Genomic DNA, 12,284 nt, shown 5'->3' with positions numbered 1-12,284 from the left:
GTGCACCGCTGTGAGCAACCACATATGCAGAAGGACGTCTTTCATCTCACAGAAGCGCGAACGTCTTGGCGTTCAAGCACATGGCAGAAACAAGGTGTGAACAGATGAGCTGCTGCTATTTTCTCCGTTCGGCATGCTTCGTTGTAGCTCTCTTGCCGGTCGCCGGCTTAGCGGCTTGCTTTGCGCGACTAGCTCTGGGGAGAGAAGGAGATAGCGCCGGAAACCTCGCCTTTTGCCTTCTTCGGCGCTGGAACCTGGTTGCTGCGCCTTCTCTTTGTCCATGTGCACACACACGATTCCTCAGCGAAAACCATGCAGAAACCTTTCCACGAGCACCCAGGGATGTGCACCCAGCACCACGTGCACGCACACGCAGCTAGAGAAAAGCACCTACCTTTTCACACACTGATGCCTAAGCAAACGCGTGGCCACACACACGCACACATCCGCAAGCGCGCCTACTCCCATCTATTGAGGGAAAGACGGACGAGCAACGTCCTGACAGGCTTGAGGGGAAAAACGTCCGTTGACGGTTGGCGTACTGCACGCCCGCCTACGGGGCTGCAGGGGAATCCACATTTGGAAGGTACCTGAAGATGTGTGCCTGTTCTTGGAGCTCCGCTAGTAGGGTAGCAAAGACACTCGTAGGCAGTACTGAATGCTGCTCCGTGCTACTTCTCCTCCGCTGGCAAATGCTTCACAGTCGCCCGAGGAAAGACGTTTAACAATCGATCTCCAAGAGAAACGAAACACATGATGCCATAAGGCGAAAGAATAGCAGGGCATCTCTTCACAAGCTTGTCCCTGATCTATAGCTGAGGGCAAACACTTGTGTGCTTGTGGGAGAGCCTGTGTCTTTCCTGGAAGCGTTTGGGAGTTTTGCTCAGACGCGTGTTTCCTCAAGTTCAAGAATCAAGATCTAGGATACCTGCAGACAGGTGCCTGTTTGTGTGGAGACAGTCTGTTTGAAACTGTGTTCCTCAGCGCCCGCTCTTTCTCCCCGTCGCTCCACACGCCTGGGAGTCCCTTTCTTTCTCTCCACAAGCACGTGTGTTGACTTCGTCGCACATGTGCATCTGCAGAAGCGTTGAGCTCAGCAGAGCGTGTCTCTTGACACTTGATGTGCGTTGGCTGTGTCTGCCTGCTCCAGTGAAGAGAGAAACGGGAAATCATCTTGGTAGAGGCAACAAAGCAAAAGCGAGGCAGGATTGACATCTGCTCAACAGAGACGGATTCCCTGCGCTGACACAGTTCACAGTTACACGAGAAGCAATCTGAGCGGTCCGTCGACCGGAGACGTGTTTCCCAAGAGGTCGTTTAGCGAGTGAACAGCAGTGTGCGCGACTTTCAGGAGTGTGCCTGGAAAGTGCCAGAATCACCAGAGCACCTGTGCAAAAGCTGCTGCCTCTGTGACCGCATTGAGGCACGTTCCCGTGTCTCCGAGTACATAGACGGCTCTTCCGCGTTCACTCCGAGGGAAACGGTCCGCTATTGCTTCTGTGCGTACAGACGCGATTCCCTTGTCTCTTGCGAACACAGGGAACTCTGTGCATCCAAATCTACCGGCTAAGGACGCGTCTGCATATGTTTTGGTGAACAATCGAGTGTGCGTGTTCTGACAGCTGCCTCTATGCAGACGTCTCCACAGAGCCACTTCTGAATGCCCCGCAGCCCAGGACTGAATGGATACACTAACAAGTGCACCGGTGTGAGCAACCACATATGCAGAAGGACGTCTTTCATCTCACAGAAGCGCGAACGTCTTGGCGTTCAAGCACATGGCAGAAACAAGGTGTGAACAGATGAGCTGCTGCTATTTTCTCCGTTCGGCATGCTTCGTTGTAGCTCTCTTGCCGGTCGCCGGCTTAGCGGCTTGCTTTGCGCGACTAGCTCTGGGGAGAGAAGGAGATAGCGCCGGAAACCTCGCCTTTTGCCTTCTTCGGCGCTGGAACCTGGTTGCTGCGCCTTCTCTTTGTCCATGTGCACACACACGATTCCTCAGCGAAAACCATGCAGAAACCTTTCCACGAGCACCCAGGGATGTGCACCCAGCACCACGTGCACGCACACGCAGCTAGAGAAAAGCACCTACCTTTTCACACACTGATGCCTAAGCAAACGCGTGGCCACACACACGCACACATCCGCAAGCGCGCCTACTCCCATCTATTGAGGGAAAGACGGACGAGCAACGTCCTGACAGGCTTGAGGGGAAAAACGTCCGTTGACGGTTGGCGTACTGCACGCCCGCCTACGGGGCTGCAGGGGAATCCACATTTGGAAGGTACCTGAAGATGTGTGCCTGTTCTTGGAGCTCCGCTAGTAGGGTAGCAAAGACACTCGTAGGCAGTACTGAATGCTGCTCCGTGCTACTTCTCCTCCGCTGGCAAATGCTTCACAGTCGCCCGAGGAAAGACGTTTAACAATCGATCTCCAAGAGAAACGAAACACATGATGCCATAAGGCGAAAGAATAGCAGGGCATCTCTTCACAAGCTTGTCCCTGATCTATAGCTGAGGGCAAACACTTGTGTGCTTGTGGGAGAGCCTGTGTCTTTCCTGGAAGCGTTTGGGAGTTTTGCTCAGACGCGTGTTTCCTCAAGTTCAAGAATCAAGATCTAGGATACCTGCAGACAGGTGCCTGTTTGTGTGGAGACAGTCTGTTTGAAACTGTGTTCCTCAGCGCCCGCTCTTTCTCCCCGTCGCTCCACACGCCTGGGAGTCCCTTTCTTTCTCTCCACAAGCACGTGTGTTGACTTCGTCGCACATGTGCATCTGCAGAAGCGTTGAGCTCAGCAGAGCGTGTCTCTTGACACTTGATGTGCGTTGGCTGTGTCTGCGTGCTCCAGTGAAGAGAGAAACGGGAAATCATCTTGGTAGAGGCAACAAAGCAAAAGCGAGGCAGGATTGACATCTGCTCAACAGAGACGGATTCCCTGCGCTGACACAGTTCACAGTTACACGAGAAGCAATCTGAGCGGTCCATCGACCGGAGACGTGTTTCCCAAGAGGTCGTTTAGCGAGTGAACAGCAGTGTGCGCGACTTTCAGGAGTGTGCCTGGAAAGTGCCAGAATCACCAGAGCACCTGTGCAAAAGCTGCTGCCTCTGTGACCGCATTGAGGCACGTTCCCGTGTCTCCGAGTACATAGACGGCTCTTCCGCGTTCACTCCGAGGGAAACGGTCCGCTATTGCTTCTGTGCGTACAGACGCGATTCCCTTGTCTCTTGCGAACACAGGGAACTCTGTGCATCCAAATCTACCGGCTAAGGACGCGTCTGCATATGTTTTGGTGAACAATCGAGTGTGCGTGTTCTGACAGCTGCCTCTATGCAGACGTCTCCACAGAGCCACTTCTGAATGCCCCGCAGCCCAGGACTGAATGGATACACTAACAAGTGCACCGGTGTGAGCAACCACATATGCAGAAGGACGTCTTTCATCTCACAGAAGCGCGAACGTCTTGGCGTTCAAGCACATGGCAGAAACAAGGTGTGAACAGATGAGCTGCTGCTATTTTCTCCGTTCGGCATGCTTCGTTGTAGCTCTCTTGCCGGTCGCCGGCTTAGCGGCTTGCTTTGCGCGACTAGCTCTGGGGAGAGAAGGAGATAGCGCCGGAAACCTCGCCTTTTGCCTTCTTCGGCGCTGGAACCTGGTTGCTGCGCCTTCTCTTTGTCCATGTGCACACACACGATTCCTCAGCGAAAACCATGCAGAAACCTTACCTCGAGCACCCAGGGATGTGCACCCAGCACCACGTGCACGCACACGCAGCTAGAGAAAAGCACCTACCTTTTCACACACTGATGCCTAAGCAAACGCGTGGCCACACACACGCACACATCCGCAAGCGCGCCTACTCCCATCTATTGAGGGAAAGACGGACGAGCAACGTCCTGACAGGCTTGAGGGGAAAAACGTCCGTTGATGGTTGGCGTACTGCACGCCCGCCTACGGGGCTGCAGGGGAATCCACATTTGGAAGGTACCTGAAGATGTGTGCCTGTTCTTGGAGCTCCGCTAGTAGGGTAGCAAAGACACTCGTAGGCAGTACTGAATGCTGCTCCGTGCTACTTCTCCTCCGCTGGCAAATGCTTCACAGTCGCCCGAGGAAAGACGTTTAACAATCGATCTCCAAGAGAAACGAAACACATGATGCCATAAGGCGAAAGAATAGCAGGGCATCTCTTCACAGGCTTGTCCCTGATCTATAGCTGAGGGCAAACACTTGTGTGCTTGTGGGAGAGCCTGTGTCTTTCCTGGAAGCGTTTGGGAGTTTTGCTCAGACGCGTGTTTCCTCAAGTTCAAGAATCAAGATCTAGGATACCTGCAGACAGGTGCCTGTTTGTGTGGAGACAGTCTGTTTGAAACTGTGTTCCTCAGCGCCCGCTCTTTCTCCCCGTCGCTCCACACGCCTGGGAGTCCCTTTCTTTCTCTCCACAAGCACGTGTGTTGACTTCGTCGCACATGTGCATCTGCACAAGCGTTGAGCTCAGCAGAGTGTGTCTCTTGACACTTGATGTGCGTTGGCTGTGTCTGCCTGCTCCAGTGAAGAGAGAAACGGGAAATCATCTTGGTAGAGGCAACAAAGCAAAAGCGAGGCAGGATTGACATCTGCTCAACAGAGACGGATTCCCTGCGCTGACACAGTTCACAGTTACACGAGAAGCAATCTGAGCGGTCCATCGACCGGAGACGTGTTTCCCAAGAGGTCGTTTAGCGAGTGAACAGCAGTGTGCGCGACTTTCAGGAATGTGCCTGGAAAGTGCCAGAATCACCAGAGCACCTGTGCAAAAGCTGCTGCCTCTGTGACCGCATTGAGGCACGTTCCCGTGTCTCCGAGTACATAGACGGCTCTTCCGCGTTCACTCCGAGGGAAACGGTCCGCTATTGCTTCTGTGCGTACAGACGCGATTCCCTTGTCTCTTGCGAACACAGGGAACTCTGTGCATCCAAATCTACCGGCTAAGGACGCGTCTGCATATGTTTTGGTGAACAATCGAGTGTGCGTGTTCTGACAGCTGCCTCTATGCAGACGTCTCCACAGAGCCACTTCTGAATGCCCCGCAGCCCAGGACTGAATGGATACACTAACAAGTGCACCGGTGTGAGCAACCACATATGCAGAAGGACGTCTTTCATCTCACAGAAGCGCGAACGTCTTGGCGTTCAAGCACATGGCAGAAACAAGGTGTGAACAGATGAGCTGCTGCTATTTTCTCCGTTCGGCATGCTTCGTTGTAGCTCTCTTGCCGGTCGCCGGCTTAGCGGCTTGCTTTGCGCGACTAGCTCTGGGGAGAGAAGGAGATAGCGCCGGAAACCTCGCCTTTTGCCTTCTTCGGCGCTGGAACCTGGTTGCTGCGCCTTCTCTTTGTCCATGTGCACACACACGATTCCTCAGCGAAAACCATGCAGAAACCTTTCCACGAGCACCCAGGGATGTGCACCCAGCACCACGTGCACGCACACGCAGCTAGAGAAAAGCACCTACCTTTTCACACACTGATGCCTAAGCAAACGCGTGGCCACACACACGCACACATCCGCAAGCGCGCCTACTCCCATCTATTGAGGGAAAGACGGACGAGCAACGTCCTGACAGGCTTGAGGGGAAAAACGTCCGTTGACGGTTGGCGTACTGCACGCCCGCCTACGGGGCTGCAGGGGAATCCACATTTGGAAGGTACCTGAAGATGTGTGCCTGTTCTTGGAGCTCCGCTAGTAGGGTAGCAAAGACACTCGTAGGCAGTACTGAATGCTGCTCCGTGCTACTTCTCCTCCGCTGGCAAATGCTTCACAGTCGCCCTAGGAAAGACGTTTAACAATCGATCTCCAAGAGGAACGAAACACATGATGCCATAAGGCGAAAGAATAGCAGGGCATCTCTTCACAGGCTTGTCCCTGATCTATAGCTGAGGGCAAACACTTGTGTGCTTGTGGGAGAGCCTGTGTCTTTCCTGGAAGCGTTTGGGAGTTTTGCTCAGACGCGTGTTTCCTCAAGTTCAAGAATCAAGATCTAGGATACCTGCAGACAGGTGCCTGTTTGTGTGGAGACAGTCTGTTTGAAACTGTGTTCCTCAGCGCCCGCTCTTTCTCCCCGTCGCTCCACACGCCTGGGAGTCCCTTTCTTTCTCTCCACAAGCACGTGTGTTGACTTCGTCGCACATGTGCATCTGCACAAGCGTTGAGCTCAGCAGAGCGTGTCTCTTGACACTTGATGTGCGTTGGCTGTGTCTGCCTGCTCCAGTGAAGAGAGAAACGGGAAATCATCTTGGTAGAGGCAACAAAGCAAAAGCGAGGCAGGATTGACATCTGCTCAACAGAGACGGATTCCCTGCGCTGACACAGTTCACAGTTACACGAGAAGCAATCTGAGCGGTCCGTCGACCGGAGACGTGTTTCCCAAGAGGTCGTTTAGCGAGTGAACAGCAGTGTGCGCGACTTTCAGGAGTGCGCCTGAAAAGTGCCAGAATCACCAGGAGCATCTGTGCAAAAGCTGCTGCCTCTGTGACCGCATTGAGGCACGTTCGCGTGTCTGCGAGTATATAGACGGCTCTTTCGCGTTCACTCCGAGGGAAACGGTCCGCTATTGCTTCTGTGCGTACAGACGCGATTCCCTTGTCTCTTGCGAACACAGGGAACTCTGTGCATCCAAATCTACAGGCTAAGGACGCGTCTGCATATGTTTTGGTGAACAATCGAGTGTGCGTGTTCTGACAGCTGCCTCTATGCAGACGTCTCCACAGAGCCACTTCTGAATGCCCCGCAGCCCAGGACTGAATGGATACACTAACAAGTGCACCGGTGTGAGCAACCACATATGCAGAAGGACGTCTTTCATCTCACAGAAGCGCGAACGTCTTGGCGTTCAAGCACATGGCAGAAACAAGGTGTGAACAGATGAGCTGCTGCTATTTTCTCCGTTCGGCATGCTTCGTTGTAGCTCTCTTGCCGGTCGCCGGCTTAGCGGCTTGCTTTGCGCGACTAGCTCTGGGGAGAGAAGGAGATAGCGCCGGAAACCTCGCCTTTTGCCTTCTTCGGCGCTGGAACCTGGTTGCTGCGCCTTCTCTTTGTCCATGTGCACACACACGATTCCTCAGCGAAAACCATGCAGAAACCTTTCCACGAGCACCCAGGGATGTGCACCCAGCACCACGTGCACGCACACGCAGCTAGAGAAAAGCACCTACCTTTTCACACACTGATGCCTAAGCAAACGCGTGGCCACACACACGCACACATCCGCAAGCGCGCCTACTCCCATCTATTGAGGGAAAGACGGACGAGCAACGTCCTGACAGGCTTGAGGGGAAAAACGTCCGTTGACGGTTGGCGTACTGCACGCCCGCCTACGGGGCTGCAGGGGAATCCACATTTGGAAGGTACCTGAAGATGTGTGCCTGTTCTTGGAGCTCCGCTAGTAGGGTAGCAAAGACACTCGTAGGCAGTACTGAATGCTGCTCCGTGCTACTTCTCCTCCGCTGGCAAATGCTTCACAGTCGCCCTAGGAAAGACGTTTAACAATCGATCTCCAAGAGGAACGAAACACATGATGCCATAAGGCGAAAGAATAGCAGGGCATCTCTTCACAGGCTTGTCCCTGATCTATAGCTGAGGGCAAACACTTGTGTGCTTGTGGGAGAGCCTGTGTCTTTCCTGGAAGCGTTTGGGAGTTTTGCTCAGACGCGTGTTTCCTCAAGTTCAAGAATCAAGATCTAGGATACCTGCAGACAGGTGCCTGTTTGTGTGGAGACAGTCTGTTTGAAACTGTGTTCCTCAGCGCCCGCTCTTTCTCCCCGTCGCTCCACACGCCTGGGAGTCCCTTTCTTTCTCTCCACAAGCACGTGTGTTGACTTCGTCGCACATGTGCATCTGCACAAGCGTTGAGCTCAGCAGAGCGTGTCTCTTGACACTTGATGTGCGTTGGCTGTGTCTGCCTGCTCCAGTGAAGAGAGAAACGGGAAATCATCTTGGTAGAGGCAACAAAGCAAAAGCGAGGCAGGATTGACATCTGCTCAACAGAGACGGATTCCCTGCGCTGACACAGTTCACAGTTACACGAGAAGCAATCTGAGCGGTCCGTCGACCGGAGACGTGTTTCCCAAGAGGTCGTTTAGCGAGTGAACAGCAGTGTGCGCGACTTTCAGGAGTGTGCCTGGAAAGTGCCAGAATCACCAGGAGCATCTGTGCAAAAGCTGCTGCCTCTGTGACCGCATTGAGGCACGTTCGCGTGTCTGCGAGTATATAGACGGCTCTTTCGCGTTCACTCCGAGGGAAACGGTCCGCTATTGCTTCTGTGCGTACAGACGCGATTCCCTTGTCTCTTGCGAACACAGGGAACTCTGTGCATCCAAATCTACAGGCTAAGGACGCGTCTGCATATGTTTTGGTGAACAATCGAGTGTGCGTGTTCTGACAGCTGCCTCTATGCAGACGTCTCCACAGAGCCACTTCTGAATGCCCCGCAGCCCAGGACTGAATGGATACACTAACAAGTGCACCGGTGTGAGCAACCACATATGCAGAAGGACGTCTTTCATCTCACAGAAGCGCGAACGTCTTGGCGTTCAAGCACATGGCAGAAACAAGGTGTGAACAGATGAGCTGCTGCTATTTTCTCCGTTCGGCATGCTTCGTTGTAGCTCTCTTGCCGGTCGCCGGCTTAGCGGCTTGCTTTGCGCGACTAGCTCTGGGGAGAGAAGGAGATAGCGCCGGAAACCTCGCCTTTTGCCTTCTTCGGCGCTGGAACCTGGTTGCTGCGCCTTCTCTTTGTCCATGTGCACACACACGATTCCTCAGCGAAAACCATGCAGAAACCTTTCCACGAGCACCCAGGGATGTGCACCCAGCACCACGTGCACGCACACGCAGCTAGAGAAAAGCACCTACCTTTTCACACACTGATGCCTAAGCAAACGCGTGGCCACACACACGCACACATCCGCAAGCGCGCCTACTCCCATCTATTGAGGGAAAGACGGACGAGCAACGTCCTGACAGGCTTGAGGGGAAAAACGTCTGTTGACGGTTGGCGTACTGCACGCCCGCCTACGGGGCTGCAGGGGAATCCACATTTGGAAGGTACCTGAAGATGTGTGCCTGTTCTTGGAGCTCCGCTAGTAGGGTAGCAAAGACACTCGTAGGCAGTACTGAATGCTGCTCCGTGCTACTTCTCCTCCGCTGGCAAATGCTTCACAGTCGCCCTAGGAAAGACGTTTAACAATCGATCTCCAAGAGGAACGAAACACATGATGCCATAAGGCGAAAGAATAGCAGGGCATCTCTTCACAGGCTTGTCCCTGATCTATAGCTGAGGGCAAACACTTGTGTGCTTGTGGGAGAGCCTGTGTCTTTCCTGGAAGCGTTTGGGAGTTTTGCTCAGACGCGTGTTTCCTCAAGTTCAAGAATCAAGATCTAGGATACCTGCAGACAGGTGCCTGTTTGTGTGGAGACAGTCTGTTTGAAACTGTGTTCCTCAGCGCCCGCTCTTTCTCCCCGTCGCTCCACACGCCTGGGAGTCCCTTTCTTTCTCTCCACAAGCACGTGTGTTGACTTCGTCGCACATGTGCATCTGCACAAGCGTTGAGCTCAGCAGAGCGTGTCTCTTGACACTTGATGTGCGTTGGCTGTGTCTGCCTGCTCCAGTGAAGAGAGAAACGGGAAATCATCTTGGTAGAGGCAACAAAGCAAAAGCGAGGCAGGATTGACATCTGCTCAACAGAGACGGATTCCCTGCGCTGACACAGTTCACAGTTACACGAGAAGCAATCTGAGCGGTCCGTCGACCGGAGACGTGTTTCCCAAGAGGTCGTTTAGCGAGTGAACAGCAGTGTGCGCGACTTTCAGGAGTGTGCCTGGAAAGTGCCAGAATCACCAGGAGCATCTGTGCAAAAGCTGCTGCCTCTGTGACCGCATTGAGGCACGTTCGCGTGTCTGCGAGTATATAGACGGCTCTTTCGCGTTCACTCCGAGGGAAACGGTCCGCTATTGCTTCTGTGCGTACAGACGCGATTCCCTTGTCTCTTGCGAACACAGGGAACTCTGTGCATCCAAATCTACAGGCTAAGGACGCGTCTGCATATGTTTTGGTGAACAATCGAGTGTGCGTGTTCTGACAGCTGCCTCTATGCAGACGTCTCCACAGAGCCACTTCTGAATGCCCCGCAGCCCAGGACTGAATGGATACACTAACAAGTGCACCGGTGTGAGCAACCACATATGCAGAAGGACGTCTTTCATCTCACAGAAGCGCGAACGTCTTGGCGTTCAAGCACATGGCAGAAACAAGGTGTGAACAGATGAGCTGCTGCTATTTTCTCCGTTCGGCATGCTTCGTTGTAGCTCTCTTGCCGGTCGCCGGCTTAGCGGCTTGCTTTGCGCGACTAGCTCTGGGGAGAGAAGGAGATAGCGCCGGAAACCTCGCCTTTTGCCTTCTTCGGCGCTGGAACCTGGTTGCTGCGCCTTCTCTTTGTCCATGTGCACACACACGATTCCTCAGCGAAAACCATGCAGAAACCTTTCCACGAGCACCCAGGGATGTGCACCCAGCACCACGTGCACGCACACGCAGCTAGAGAAAAGCACCTACCTTTTCACACACTGATGCCTAAGCAAACGCGTGGCCACACACACGCACACATCCGCAAGCGCGCCTACTCCCATCTATTGAGGGAAAGACGGACGAGCAACGTCCTGACAGGCTTGAGGGGAAAAACGTCCGTTGACGGTTGGCGTACTGCACGCCCGCCTACGGGGCTGCAGGGGAATCCACATTTGGAAGGTACCTGAAGATGTGTGCCTGTTCTTGGAGCTCCGCTAGTAGGGTAGCAAAGACACTCGTAGGCAGTACTGAATGCTGCTCCGTGCTACTTCTCCTCCGCTGGCAAATGCTTCACAGTCGCCCTAGGAAAGACGTTTAACAATCGATCTCCAAGAGGAACGAAACACATGATGCCATAAGGCGAAAGAATAGCAGGGCATCTCTTCACAGGCTTGTCCCTGATCTATAGCTGAGGGCAAACACTTGTGTGCTTGTGGGAGAGCCTGTGTCTTTCCTGGAAGCGTTTGGGAGTTTTGCTCAGACGCGTGTTTCCTCAAGTTCAAGAATCAAGATCTAGGATACCTGCAGACAGGTGCCTGTTTGTGTGGAGACAGTCTGTTTGAAACTGTGTTCCTCAGCGCCCGCTCTTTCTCCCCGTCGCTCCACACGCCTGGGAGTCCCTTTCTTTCTCTCCACAAGCACGTGTGTTGACTTCGTCGCACATGTGCATCTGCACAAGCGTTGAGCTCAGCAGAGCGTGTCTCTTGACACTTGATGTGCGTTGGCTGTGTCTGCCTGCTCCAGTGAAGAGAGAAACGGGAAATCATCTTGGTAGAGGCAACAAAGCAAAAGCGAGGCAGGATTGACATCTGCTCAACAGAGACGGATTCCCTGCGCTGACACAGTTCACAGTTACACGAGAAGCAATCTGAGCGGTCCGTCGACCGGAGACGTGTTTCCCAAGAGGTCGTTTAGCGAGTGAACAGCAGTGTGCGCGACTTTCAGGAGTGTGCCTGGAAAGTGCCAGAATCACCAGGAGCATCTGTGCAAAAGCTGCTGCCTCTGTGACCGCATTGAGGCACGTTCGCGTGTCTGCGAGTATATAGACGGCTCTTCCGCGTTCACTCCGAGGGAAACGGTCCGCTATTGCTTCTGTGCGTACAGACGCGATTCCCTTGTCTCTTGCGAACACAGGGAACTCTGTGCATCCAAATCTACAGGCTAAGGACGCGTCTGCATATGTTTTGGTGAACAATCGAGTGTGCGTGTTCTGACAGCTGCCTCTATGCAGACGTCTCCACAGAGCCACTTCTGAATGCCCCGCAGCCCAGGACTGAATGGATACACTAACAAGTGCACCGGTGTGAGCAACCACATATGCAGAAGGACGTCTTTCATCTCACAGAAGCGCGAACGTCTTGGCGTTCAAGCACATGGCAGAAACAAGGTGTGAACAGATGAGCTGCTGCTATTTTCTCCGTTCGGCATGCTTCGTTGTAGCTCTCTTGCCGGTCGCCGGCTTAGCGGCTTGCTTTGCGCGACTAGCTCTGGGGAGAGAAGGAGATAGCGCCGGAAACCTCGCCTTTTGCCTTCTTCGGCGCTGGAACCTGGTTGCTGCGCCTTCTCTTTGTCCATGTGCACACACACGATTCCTCAGCGAAAACCATGCAGAAACCTTTCCACGAGCACCCAGGGATGTGCACCCAGCACCACGTGCACGCACACGCAGCTAGAGAAAAGCACCTAC

Source organism: Patagioenas fasciata, chromosome 12, assembly GCF_037038585.1.
Source record: "Patagioenas fasciata isolate bPatFas1 chromosome 12, bPatFas1.hap1, whole genome shotgun sequence".
In the NCBI taxonomy this organism is placed as follows: domain Eukaryota; kingdom Metazoa; phylum Chordata; class Aves; order Columbiformes; family Columbidae; genus Patagioenas; species Patagioenas fasciata.
Note: the sequence above shows the minus strand (reverse complement) of the source record.